The sequence below is a fragment of the Oryx dammah genome, unplaced genomic scaffold (genome assembly GCF_014754425.2).
Source record: "Oryx dammah isolate SB20612 unplaced genomic scaffold, SCBI_Odam_1.1 HiC_scaffold_29, whole genome shotgun sequence".
Classification (NCBI taxonomy): Eukaryota; Metazoa; Chordata; class Mammalia; order Artiodactyla; family Bovidae; genus Oryx; species Oryx dammah.
Genome location: NW_024070213.1, coordinates 88113650 through 88127511, shown reverse-complemented (window position 1 = coordinate 88127511; position 13862 = coordinate 88113650). Strand labels below are relative to the sequence as shown.

At 39.0% G+C, this 13862-nt stretch overlaps 1 protein-coding gene and 1 long non-coding RNA gene across 10 annotated transcripts in view; both read right to left on the bottom strand.

Annotated features, from left to right (window-relative positions):
- Positions 1 to 13862, bottom strand: part of ATF1 (activating transcription factor 1) — a 62851-nt gene that overhangs the window by 39199 nt on the left and 9790 nt on the right. The window lies entirely within an intron of this gene.
- Positions 2055 to 3184, bottom strand: LOC120858219. The gene is made up of 2 exons (XR_005719808.1): positions 2374 to 3184; positions 2055 to 2341 (listed from the first exon to the last, which is right to left on the bottom strand). It is a non-coding gene; the product is annotated as an uncharacterized LOC120858219 (long non-coding RNA).

The window sequence follows — 13862 nt, the reverse complement described above, 5'->3', positions numbered from 1 at the left end:
AATAAACTGTGGAAAATTCTGAAAGAGATGGGCATACCAGGCCACCTGTCCTGCCTCTTGAGAAACCTGTATGCAGGTCAGGAAGCAACAGTTAAAACTGTACATAGAACAATAGACTGGTTCCAAATAGGAAAAAGAGTACGTCAAGGCTGTATATTGTCACTCTGCTTATTTAACTTATATGCAGTACATCATGAGAAATGCTGGGCTGGAAAAAGCACAAGCTGGAATCAAGATTGCCGGGAGAAATATCAATAACCTCAGATATGCAGATGACACCACCCTTATGGCAGAAAGTGAAGAGGAAATAAAAGCCTCTTGATGCAAGTGAAAGAGGAGAGTGAAAAAGTTGGCTTAAAGCTCAACATTCAGAAAACGAAGATTGTGGCATCTGGTCCCATCACTTCATGGGAAATAGATGGGGAAACAGCAAAGCCCAAATATTTTGGGGCTCCAAAGTCACTGCAGATAGTGATTTCAGCCATGAAATTTAAAAACGCTTATTCCTTGGAAGGAAAGCTATGATCAACCTAGATAGCACATTCAAAAGCAGAGCCATTACTTTGCCAACAAAGGTCCGTCCGTCTAGTCAAGGGTATGGTTTTTCCAGTGGTCATGTATGGATGTGAGAGTTGGACTGTGAAGAAGGCTGAGCGCCGAAGAATTGATGCTTTTGAACTGTCGTGCTGGAGAAGACTCTTGAGAGTTCCTTGGACTGCAAAGAGATCCAACCAGTCCACCCAAAAGGAGATCAGTCCTGGGTGTTCACTGGAAGGAATGATGCTGAAGCTGAAACTCCAGTACTTTGGCCACCTCATGCGAAGAGTTGACTCACTGGAAAAGACTCTGATGCTGGGAGGGATTGGGGGCAGGAGGAGAAGGGGACGACAGAGGATGAGATGGCTGGATGGCATCACTGACTCGATGGACGTGAGTCTGCATGAATTCCGGGAGTTGGTGATGGACAGGGAGGCCTGGCGTGCTGCAATTCATGGGGTCGCAAAGAGTCGGACACGACTGAGCGACTGAACAGAATTGAACTGAGTATAACTAAGTATCTGCATAACAATTCATGTGTAGCACAGACATGTACAAGTGTGTTCATTAAGCATAATTTACAATACCTAAAAACCAAGGGGGAGAAAGTCTAGTAGAGTAGATCTTTTTTTTTTTAAATTCAGTTATATAGCATTAACAAGAGATATACCTAAAACCTAACTTAAAGACACAGAAAGACTGAAAGTAGAGATGCAGGAAAAAAGATTGCCATTAAAATACTAAACTTAAATTTATATCAAACTAGACTTTAAGGTAAAAGGTATTTTTAGAAATAAAGACACAAAAGGGATAATTCTCCAGGAATATACAGTTTTAAAATCTATATTCATTTAATAACAGCCTCACAACACACTTGCAATCACAGTACACAACTACAATGGAAGATTAAAAGCAATGCTCTCAAATCAAAGAACAGACAAAAAGTGATAAAGCCATACAAGGTTTAACAACACAACCTAAGCTGACCTAATAAATATAGAACTCTGCATACAAATGCAGAATATGCTTTCTTTTCAAAAGCACACTAAACATTTTAAAAAGCTTACCATGGATTATGTGATAGCAAAGTTTACTGCATATTAGTTTCTGAATTATTAATTTTGTGACCAAAATTGCATTCTATTACTTCATTAGAAGATATATCAAGAAACCACAGAATTGCTTCTCAAGAAAAAAACAGGTAATTCCCTGGTGGTCTAATGATTAGGATTCAACACTTTCACTGCCAAGGCCTAGGTTCAATCCCTGATTGGGGAACTAAGATCTCACAAGCCAAAACACATAGCAACCAAAAAAAAAGGGTACTCCAAATTATATCATTACTTAGCAAAATACACTCAACATGAAAGTTTTGAAATACAAACTCAGTTTTGTTTTTTTTTGTCTGTACTACACAGACAAAAATGCTGTATCTTAGTTTCCTGACCAGGGACTGAACCTGTGCCCCTGACAGTGGAAGCAAGGCGTCCTAACCACTGAATCACCAGGGAATTCTCTGAAATTCAGTTTTTTTTTTTAGTATTTTTTTTTTTTTTTTAAGGAATTCAACAAAGTTGGAGTCTTAATAACCGCAAGGACAGAAACTTGCTGGTCATGGTTCTTCTAAATAGTTGTGTATGATATAATGTACTGAGTTTTCTTCTAAGGTGTAACTGTTGTTCTTAGTCCTCTTACTACAAAAACCTCTTTTCATCAACAGGAAATGCTACTGTGTGTACTCATTATTTCCTTTGAAAAAGATCACATATACTCAAGACCTCTTGGGTTTCCAACATTTAGACATCTTCAGTGACCTCACCAAGTCTATCTTAACACATTACAGTAACTATTTTGCTACTACTATACTTCAGATATAGATCAGAACATTTTGTTCTGATAGAATGTTTTATTCTGGGGAACATTAATTTCTTCTCTTCTAACGTGAGACTTCTCACGTTAAAGTCCCTCCATATATACTGATTAACTTAAATTATGAACCTTTGGTCTATTAGTTCAGTCATATTACTTTATATAATTTTGGACTGTAATCCAACAGTTCTATAGGCCAAGTCCAGAGTATTAACACTATAGACAGTTGTTATGATAAAATGATGTATCTAAATTATCCTAACATGTCTACTATAGGTAAAATTTTACTTTAGCATATTTGTAACTTATATCTACTCTCACATCCCACTGAAGAAATTAGCTATTCTTTATACATCTTCTAATACTTTCTGAAGCTAAGAGTCATCCCCTTAGAACAAAATCTTATTTTACACTGTGCAAAATGAATGGGTAGATGATGAGAAAATCTGAGCTGTTCATAACTCGTAATCTGCTTTCAAAATGAAAGAATACAAGTGAACCAGTTTCTTATACACATATAAAATTTAAAAAAAAGATTAGACTTAAGTGCAAGATCTAAAACCATAAAACTACAGGGAAAGAGACAGTAGAAGTTGGACACTGGTCTTAGTAATATTTTTCTGGATTTGTTTCCTCAGACAAGGGCAACAAAAGCAAAAATAAATGGTACTACATCAAGCTTAAATACTTTTAGCACAGTGAAAGACAATCTCAACAACAAAAAAAGGCAACCTACTAAATGGGAGGAAATATTTGCAAATGATATATTTAATAATAGGTTAATATCCAAAATATTAATAGGTTAATATCCAAAAAAGAACTCAAACAACACAAAACCACAACACCCCAATCCAAATGTTAAAATAGGCATAAGACCAGAATAGACATTTTTCTAAAAAAGACATACACATGGCCAACAGACACATGAAAAGATGCTCAATATCACTTATCTCTAGGGAAATGCAAACCAAAACCACAATGAGATATCACCTCACATCTGTCAGAATGGCTATCATCAAAAAGACAACAAATAACAATAAATGAATGTTGGCAAGGATGTGAGGAAAAGGGAAATCTTCATGCACTCTTGAGAATGTAAACTGGTCCAAACACAATGGAAAGCAGTACAGTGATTCCTCAAAAAATTAAAACTAGAACTACCATAGGACCCAGCAATTCCACTTCTGGGTATTTACCAAACAAACCAAAACACTAGTTTAAAAAGATATATGTGTACTTCCCTGGTGGCCCCGTGGTTAAGAATCCATCTGCCACTGCAGGGGACACAGCTTCGATCATTGGTGGGGGAGATTCCACAGGCTGCAGGGCAACTAAGCCACGGGCCACAACCACCAAAGCCTAAGTGCTCTAGAGCCTATGCTCCATAACGAGAAAAGCCACTGCAATGAGAAGCTCATGTACCGCAATGAAGAGTAGCCCCCACTCACCACCGCTGGAGAAAACCAGAGCACAGCAACAAAGACCCAGCACAGTCCAAAAGGAAATGAAAAGATATGCACCTCTATGTTGATGGCAGCATTATTTACAACAGCCAAGATATGGAAGCAACCTAAGTGTCCTTCAATAAATGAATGGATAAAGATGATGAACAATGGAATATTACTCAGCCATAAAAAAGAAGGAAATCTTGTGATTTCCAACAACATGGAAAAGACAAGATTGATGCTGGGAAAGATTGAAGGCAGGAAAAGGGGATGGCAGAGGATGAGATGGTTGAACAGCATCACTGACTCGATGGACCTGAGTTTGAGTAAGCTCCAGGAGTTGGTGATGGACAGAGAAGCCTGACGTGCTGCAGTCCATGGGGTCACAAAGAGTCAGACACGACTGAGCGACTGAACTGAACTGGATGTATCTAGAGAGTATTATGCTATGTAAAATAAGTGGGACAGAGAAAAACAAACCCTATATAGTTTTACTTACATATGGAATCTACTTTTTTTAAATGAACAAACAAAAGGTATAGACTCGCATATACAGAGAACAAACAGATTTTCCAGAAAGAAAGGGAATGAAGGTTGGGGGAAATAAGTGAAGGAGATAAAGAGGTACGAACTTCCAGTTGTAAAATCATCTGATCACAATACCTAATAGAGAAAAGGCATCTGAAGCATCTGACAGATTTAATATCATTCCATGGGGAAAAAAAAAAAATCTCAGAAAACTTAGAAGGGAACCTCCTCAAACTCACAAACAGGATCTATAAAAACTTACACAGCTAATGTCAGATTTAATGATAAAAAATGAATGCTTTTCCTTTGAAACTGGGAAAAGAAAGAATGTCCATTTCATCACTCTATTCAAGAAAATTCTGGAAGCTCTAGCCATTACAATAACACAAGAAAAAGAAACAAAATGCATACAGATTGGAAAATAAGAAATAAAACCAACTCTATTTGCAGCTGACACCACTGAACATACAAAATCCTAAGGAATATTAAAAACAAATGAAAACACCAAAATCATCCCTCCTAGAATAAGTGTGTTCAGCAATGTTGCAAGGCTCAAGATCAATAACCAAAAGCAACTGTACTTCTATGTCCTTACAATAACTGAAATCTAAAATAATACAATATCACCTACAATAGCTCTAAAGAAAATATGCAATATTATTTACAACTGCCCCAAGGAAAATAAAATACTTAGCTATAAGGCTAACAAAACAGATGTGGTACTAGGATGTCAGTTCTCCCCCACTGATCTACATGTTCAGACACAGACAAGCTTCTTCTAAAATTTGTAAGGAAAAGGACCTAAAATAGCCAAAACAATTTTGAAAAAGAATAAAATGGGAGGAATCATCTTCCCAGTGTTAAGGCTTCCTACACATGGTACATAAGACAGTGAGGCACTGACAGACAGACAGCCATATAGATCAATGGAATGCAACAGCGAACTCAGAAGCAGACAAATATTCCAAAATGATTTTGGATAAAAGGGCAAAAGCAATTCAATGGAGGAGGGTACTCTTTTCAACAAACAGTGCTATAGCAACTGTACATACATAGGCAAGTAGAAAACAAAAACCCTCAAATCTATACAAAAATTATCTTAAAATGAATCATGGACTTAAATGTGAAATATAATACTATAAAACTTTAGGAGAAAATGGGGGAAAAGTCTTTGAAATTTAGGACTAAGCAAAGAGTTCTTAGATAAAGTCAGCAGTCCATAAAAGGAAAAATTTATAAACTGAACCTAATCAAAATTTAAAACTTTCAGCTCTGTGAAAGACCCTATTATGTAAATGAAAAAGGAAAGTTATCCTTCTAGTCCCCATACCATCCATACTGGAAACACCTAAATAAACTTAGATTTCTAATTCTCTATAGAAAAATCTTTCTTTCCTGAAAAGTAAAATCCAGATGACCGAGAACATCCAAGACATTAGACAGAGAACCTCCAGGTAAGAAAGGATTACCAAAAACACTGATGTGCACGTGTAAACACACACTGTTAGCTTATCCCCCCTTGGGTCAAGTTCTCATGTCAAAAATATGGATGGAATGAAAATTAATCAGTTTTAAAAGTGTTCTGGAGTCAAGCTTATTTGAAATTTCTTAAATTAGCCTCATTTATCCTCATCCATTGCCTGGAGCAAACAAACAACTGTGGTGATTATAAAGTCTGCAGTTGTAACAGACACCATGATCCAACAGCCAGATCCCCTTTCTCTGGTAAAAGACTTCCTCCCCAGCTACTGGAGGACAGCTGCTGACAGTGGTCAGCCCTCTTTGGAAATACCCTGGCTGATTAGTCACCTTGCCTGAGGTCACACATACCCCTCCCCAGATCAGTTAAGACAGAATACCTGGTGCATGCATGAATAAAAAGCCTGGCTGGTTCCTAACCCCAATTCTGAAGAGCAATCTGAGCTTCAAAGATCCCCACTGAGGTCCTCAGTGAGACTGAATCAAAGTCCAACTTTTCCCTCTGCCCAATCCTGCTTCCTTCTACTTCGTTATTTCCCTTCCACAGGTGGTAATCCCGAAAGTCTTCCTAATAAACTTCCTGCCTGCTAATGTCCATTGCACTGTCTGCTACCCAGGAAACCCAAGCTGTGTGGGAAGTCAAACTGCTGGAATTCAAATTATATCTCTAACCTTAATAGTTGTAAGAACCCTAAAATGGGGATTAGAAAACCACAATAGGTTGCTAAGAGGTTTGAAGATGTTAAAACATGTTTAGAATACACTAGGCACACAGTGGATACTCAATATACGTTAGCTATTGCTACTGTCACTGTTTCCCCATTCACACATGGTTAAAGTACACAAGTTTCTCTACAGTATGAGAATTCTCTACAGCATGAGAATTACTGAAATCTATGAGCTGAAAAAGACCTTAGAAATCACCACTTATGATGCCTTAATTTCCAGGTGCTGAATATCACATCTAAATAAGTTGACTCAAGCTAATGTTCCAGTCACTAAATGATAAAACCAGGATTCAAACCAGGTCTTAAGGCTGCTTCTCAATCTATGTATATTTTGTAATTAAATGAAATGCATCAAGTACTGAGCCCTTCCCCTTCACTTTTTGCCATAAATGAACCTCTGCTCTCCTCTGGAGAACACCACCTCTCTCCTCATCAGTTCAGTTCAGTCACTGAGTCGTATCCGACTCTTTGCGACTCCATGGACTCCAGGACACAGGCCTCCCTGTCCATCACCAACTCCCAGAGCTTACTCAAACTCATGTCCACTGAGGCAGTGATGCCATCCAGCCATCTCATCCTCTGTTGGCCCCTTCTCCTCCCGCCTTCAATCGTTCCCAGCATCAGGGTCTTTTCTAATGAGTCAGTTCTTCGCATCAGGCGGCCAAAGTACTGGAGTTTTAGTTTCAGCATCAGTCCTTCCAATGAATATTCACAGCTGATCTCCTTTAGTAAGGATTGGTTGGATCTCCTTGCTGTCCAAGGGACTCTCAAGAGTCTTTTCCAACACCACAATTCAAAAGCATCAATTCTTTGACACTCAACTTTCTTTACAGTCCAACTCTTAAATCCATACACGACTACTGGAAAAACCATAGCTTTGACTAGACAGTCCTTTGTTGGTAATGTCTCTGCTTTTTAATATGCTGTTTAGGTTGCTCATAACTTTTCTTTGAAGGAGCAAATGTCTTTTAATTTCATGGCTGCAGTCACCATCTGCAGTGATTTTGGAACCCCCAAAATAAAGTCTCTCACTGTTTCCATCGTTTCCCCACCTATTTGCCATGAAGTGATGGGACCAGATGCCATGATCTTAGTTTACTGAATGTTGAGCTTTAAGCCAATTTTTTCACTCTCCTCTTCCACTTTCATCAAGAGGCTCTTTAATTCTTCTTCGCTTTCTGCCTTCATTAACTCTACTATTTGGAATCTCGACAATCCTTGGACTCCACGGAAACCTATAATCCATTGCATCTACTATCTTTTCCCTGCTTTCAACCCCATCAAGTCCCCACTTCTTCCTTACACAGCTTAAATTTCAAGGTCCAGCATTATTATCACCGTGTCACGTACACCTACGTCCTTGTTTTTTCTTGCTTTGCTGTAGTCTCTGCACTAAACAGCAACCTGCTAACTCACATACTCTATGCCTGTAGCTGGTATACAAGTATCTGAACCCAACTGGAGAAAAAAACAATCTGAACTTAATGGTCTCACTTTAAGTTCATGATCACTAACCTCAAGTGGACTGTTAATGCTTTCCAACAATCCTACTGCATATCCCTAGTCTACCTATGTTCTCAAAATGTTTTATTTGACTGAAAAACAATGTATCAAAAGAAAACTTTCAGAATAGCTCATCCCCAATCTACCTACTTAACGTTCCCAATCTACCTACCTAAAAGCACTGGACCACCAAGGAATTCCCACAATGAAGTATTTTTTAATTAAAGTATGTTCACTATTTAAACAGAATGCTAAGGCACATTTTAACAGACTACAATGCACTATAAACATAACTTTTAAATGTATTGGGACACCAAAAACTTTGTGTGACTTGGGCTTTATTGCAATATCAGCTTTACTGTAGCAGTCTGGAACACAGTATTCATTAACATCAAACTTACAGTCAACAGCACTACAAATCATACCTGAATGACACTTATCTAACACATTTATTTTCTTTACAAGGTACATCATAACTTTCTTGCACTTTACACTTAAGGTCTAGGCTTAGAACCCATTTTAAACAGCAAAATCACCAACAAAAAGCACAGTAATGTGAAAAATACGGCAATAACTAGACCACAAAGAGAATAGTTTATAGTATGAGAGCTAACAAAAGACAAAATACTGCCATTATTCGTCCTCAACTGAGAAAGTGACTCATATTTTTCACTACAATATACATGTCCACTAATGACCATAAAAGTACATACTGATTTGGGGGTTACAAACAAATTTTACTAAGTAGGTAAATCTGCAAATACAGAATCCTTGAAAAGTGAAAATCAACTACATTAATAGTTACTGTTGCTCCTCATCTGACCTACCAGCAGCAATTTACATAGCTGACCGTCACCTCATTCTTAATTTCCAAAATCCTAATCTCTCTCTTGATTTTTTTTTAAACCACTTCAGCCATCCCTTTTCAATCTCCCCAAACCCCAAATGTTGGGAGTCCCAGAATCAAATCCATTGACTTTGTCTCTGACTACACTCAACCCCAGTAATCTTGAGATATCGTGGCACAAATCTCAGGTGCTCTGTTTTCCTTTTCCCTTTTTCTCTGTGGATAATTTCTGTTGGTCTGTCTTCAAGCTCACGGAGTCTTTCCTCAGTTGTGTCAGGTGTATGAATAAACCCTAAACCATACTTCACCTATGCCACAATTTCTATCTCTAGCATTTCCATTTGACTCTTGCATAGTTTCTGTTCCTCTGCTGAAATTTACCTCTTGTTCATACATGTTCTCCACCTTTTCTACTAGAACCTCTAATATATTATTTTATTTTAAATGCACTATCTGATATTTCTAACAACTGAGTCACCCTGAGTCTACTTCTGACAGTGGGTGTTTTGTTTTGTTTTGTTTTGCTTTTTTGTATGTGCTTCATGTTTAAGGACATCACGTGCAAGGAGAGTAGAGGCTGAGGAAACAGTATTTATGCCTAAAAATAGGCACACTACTTCTTTTTACTAGGCTTTTAGTGGAGGCGATGGGGGCGGGGATGAGTCAATCCATTCAGGAGTTGAAATCCCCATTCAGGAGCTTGGGTTCTGTTATGATTACCTTAAATACACTTCCTGTGTTTAGTCGCTCAGTCCTGTCCGACTCTTTGAGACCCTCTGGACTGTAGCCCACCAGGCTCCTCTGTCTACAGGATTTTCCACACAAGAATACTGGAGTGGGTTGCCATTTCCTTCTCCAAATAATCTTCCAGACCCAGGGATCAAACCAGTATCTCTTGTGGCTCCTGCACCGCAGGCGGATTCTTTACCTCTGAGACACTGGCTTCTCTTTAAGTGCCCTACCAGCTCCAAATTCCTCTGCTGTGACCTTCTGCTTAGGGTGGGGTCTGGTTTGCCAGAGGGTTTTTCTTAATGTTCTTGCTCCACCCTCAGCCTTAGGCTTTCTCTGTATACCTGACCCAGTGTCTCTCTAAACTCTTAGCACTCCCCAATGGCAGGGGATAGACTGCTATTGCTTTACATGCTTGGAGGAATGGGGGCAGATGGGGAAGTTCTGTTATCCTGGCCTAGTCTCAACTGACCTGTTCAAAATTGGAAAAGGAGTACGTGAAGGTTGTATACTTGTCACCCTGCTTATTTAACTTATATGCAGAATACATCATTCGAAATGCCAGGCTGGATACAGCACAAGTTGGAATCAAGATTGCCAGGAGAAATATCAAAAACCTCATATATGCAGATGATACCACTCTAATGGCAGAAAGCGAAGAAGAACTACAGAGCCTCTTGATGAAAGTGAGAGAGTGAAAAAGCTGGCTTAAAACTCAACATTCAAAAAACTAAGATCATGCCATCCAGTCCCATCAGATGTTGGGGAAAGTGGAAACAGTGACAAATTTTATTTTCTTGGGCTCCAAAACCCACTGTGGACGGTGACTGCAGCCATGAAATTAAGACACTTGCTCCTTGGAAGAAAAGCTATGACAAACCTAGACAGCGTATTAAAAACCAGACATCACACTGCAGACAAAGGTCCATATAGTCAAAGCTGTGGTTTCTCCAGTAGTCTCATACAGATATGAAAGCTGGACTATAAAGAAGGCTGAGCATCAAAGAATGGATGCTTTTGAATTGTGATTCTGGAGAAGATCTTGAGAGTCCCCTGAACAGCAATGAGATCAAACTAAAGGAGTCAATCCTAAAGGAAATTCTGAATATTCACTGGAAGGACTGATGCTGAAACTCCAATCCTTTGGCCACCTGATGCCAAGAGCCAACTTATTGGAAAAGCCCCTGATGCTGGGAAAGATTGAGGGCAGGAGGAGAAGAGGACGACAGAGAATGAGATGGTTGGATGGCATCACCGATGTGATGGACATGAATCTGAGTAAGCTCTGGGAGATAGTGAAGGACAGTGATGGCTGGTTCTGGTGTGCTGCAGTCCATGGGGTTGCAGAGTCAGACATAACCTAGTGACTGAACAAGTCTTAGTCTCAGGAAGTGAGGCTTTCTCCCAGTAGTAGGCAAACTAATGATCTGAACCTGGGAAAGTTTTCTGCCCTTCCCTCAGGGTTTATGGATTTTCTTTTTCTTTTCACTTCTCCCACCCATAATGGAAAAATTGGGTTTATTCCCTTCCCCAAGTTGCTTAAAGCTTTTTTCCGCAAAGATGAAGGGTCCAGGCAGGCCTGTACCACCTAGACAGGCATTCTCTATATCCCCTGCTTCCTAATCTTTCTCATAAGCAACTCTTGGAGGTCCTTGGAGAAAAGCAGGACTTTGGCAATTCATTAGAAATTTAGCTAAATTCTATTCCCGCCCCCTACCCCCCGTAGGAAAGCCCTACTTTCTTCCTGTGCTCTGCTAGAGGTGAGCCATGCCCATATCCCACTTCTAATGCATTGAGAGAAGTTATGATTTTTTATACATTATAGCTTATTCTTGTTTCACAGTGGGAGCAATATGCTTTCCAGCTTTCTACATCCTAAAAGGAAGCCAGAAATCACTCCATGAGTTCAAATATTACCTATACATTTAGAACTTCTAAATTTATATTTCTAGTCTGGACCTCTCTTCTGGACTCCAGACTACATATATCCAACTACCTGCTGGACAAGTCTACTTGTATGATTTGCCAGACAGATTCAAAGGTGGGCCCCACGGTCTCCACATTCTGGTGTATATGCCTTTGTGTGAGTGTTAGAGGGATCTGTAGCTTGCTTCGAGCCAACAGAATAAGGCAAAGATGGTGGAATGCCATTCCTGTGATTATGTCACGTTTTATGGGAAAGGAATAGGGTATCATCCCTGATTATGTTATATAAGGCCCTGTCTTGCCAGCTGACTCATTCTAATTCTCTTGCTGAACTTAAAAGAAGCAAGCTGCCATGCTGTGAGTTGCAAACTGTAGGTGACCTCTAAGAGCTGAAGGTGGACTCCAGTCAAACAAGAAGTTCTCAGTCCTACAGCTGCAACAAAATGAATCCTGCCAACAAACTGAGTGAGCTTAGAAGTGAATTCTTCTCTGTCTTAGTCTCCAGATAAAAAGGCAGCCCTAGCCAACATCTTGATGCAGCTTGTGAAACTGTGAAGCAGAGAACCCAACTAAGAAGTGCCTGACCCTACAGAAATTATGAGATAATCAATACGTGTTAAGCCACTATATTTGCGGTGATTTGTTTTGCAACACAGAAAACTAATACAGATAGTACCATAAACTTAACATGCCCCAAAGCCAAATTCCTGCAACATCTCCCCAAAAAGAAAGAAAAAAGTTCCAGTGTTGTCCATCTCAATAAATGGCAACTCCATTATTACAGTTATTCAAGTCAAAAACTGGAGAGTCAATCTTAACTCCTTTTTCCTCTAGACCCACATCCAATCCCAAAGCAAACACTGTTGGCTTCACAATCAAATTGCACCCAGAGTCTACCTTTATCTCACCACCACCACTGCTTCCACTTTGGTCTGAGCCACAGCTGTCTTTCATGCACGTTTAGTGTCTTTAACAGCCTCCTAACTGGTTTTCCTACTTCACTCCACAAAGCAGACAGAATGATCCTATTAAAATATCAGTCAGATTACTTTACTCACCCCACTCCAAAGGTTCCTCATCTTACCGAGATTAAAAGACAGAACTCTTACAGTAGTACACAAGGCCTACATTATCGGCAGCTCCCCTCCCAGCCCAGCCTCTCCGCCTCCCCGTGTCACCCGCCTCTCCCACCACAGTGGCTGCCCCACTATCCTATAACCATGCCCCATGCAGTTCAGTCTCCGGGTTTACAGTTGTTGGTCCATATAAGTAAAGAGACATATCCACAGACAGGACTTCTCTGACCAGCTTATATCAGACGGCAAGTCCCCACCATCCCCATGAACAATCCCCTATCCCTCCTACCCTGCTCTATCAGCCTCACAGCACATATTACCAACTAATATGTTTTATTCTCTCCAATACTAGAATATATGTTCCATAAGAATTGAAACTTTTGTTCACTGCTGTATCCCCACCTTATAGTGAATTACTGAATAATTACTGTGTTAGATACTTTTTCCTTACAGAATTTAGAGTCTAATAAAGCAGTCAAACAACAAGGATCTGGATACAAAGTCAGTGACATTATTTTTAAAAATCACTATAAAACTATTCATCATCTACAAGTGTACTTATTCTATCTCTGTAAATGTGCTTCTAAGGAAACTTGGAAAACATTCACATCTAACCAAAATTACTGAAATGTGTAAGTAAGTGAACTGAATTAAAACATTTGTGACAGGCTCTACTAACAGAAAGGTAACTGAAAGACTCTATCACCGTTTTTCCAGCCCTACATGGAGACAATACTATTATTCTTCACAGATATAGCCAAATAATAGAGAAGAATAAATCAAGCTTGAAGGAGTAATCCTTTAGATGCTTAGTTTTCCCACTTTTTCATCTCTTTTATACTCTGAGAAATTATTGGGAAACTTTCATTTAAGTCAGCTTTTAATCTAATACTTACATTTAAGATTTAATTTTAAAAATATCTGATAGTTCATTTTAAAATAACAATCATAAATCCACTACATATTAACATAATATTTTAATTAATAAAACTAAACATCTCCCCCCAAGGTTAGTGAGAGAAATGACACTGTTTTACATTTCTGCATATCTCCTTCATGTTTGAGTTAACAGAAAATAGCTGAATTCTCTTTATCTGCTGCTACATTAAATATATGCCACATGTTGTTTTGGTGGAGGTATATGAAGGAAGATGCATGGATCAGACAATTTGAAATTTTAAAAATACAGTGGATA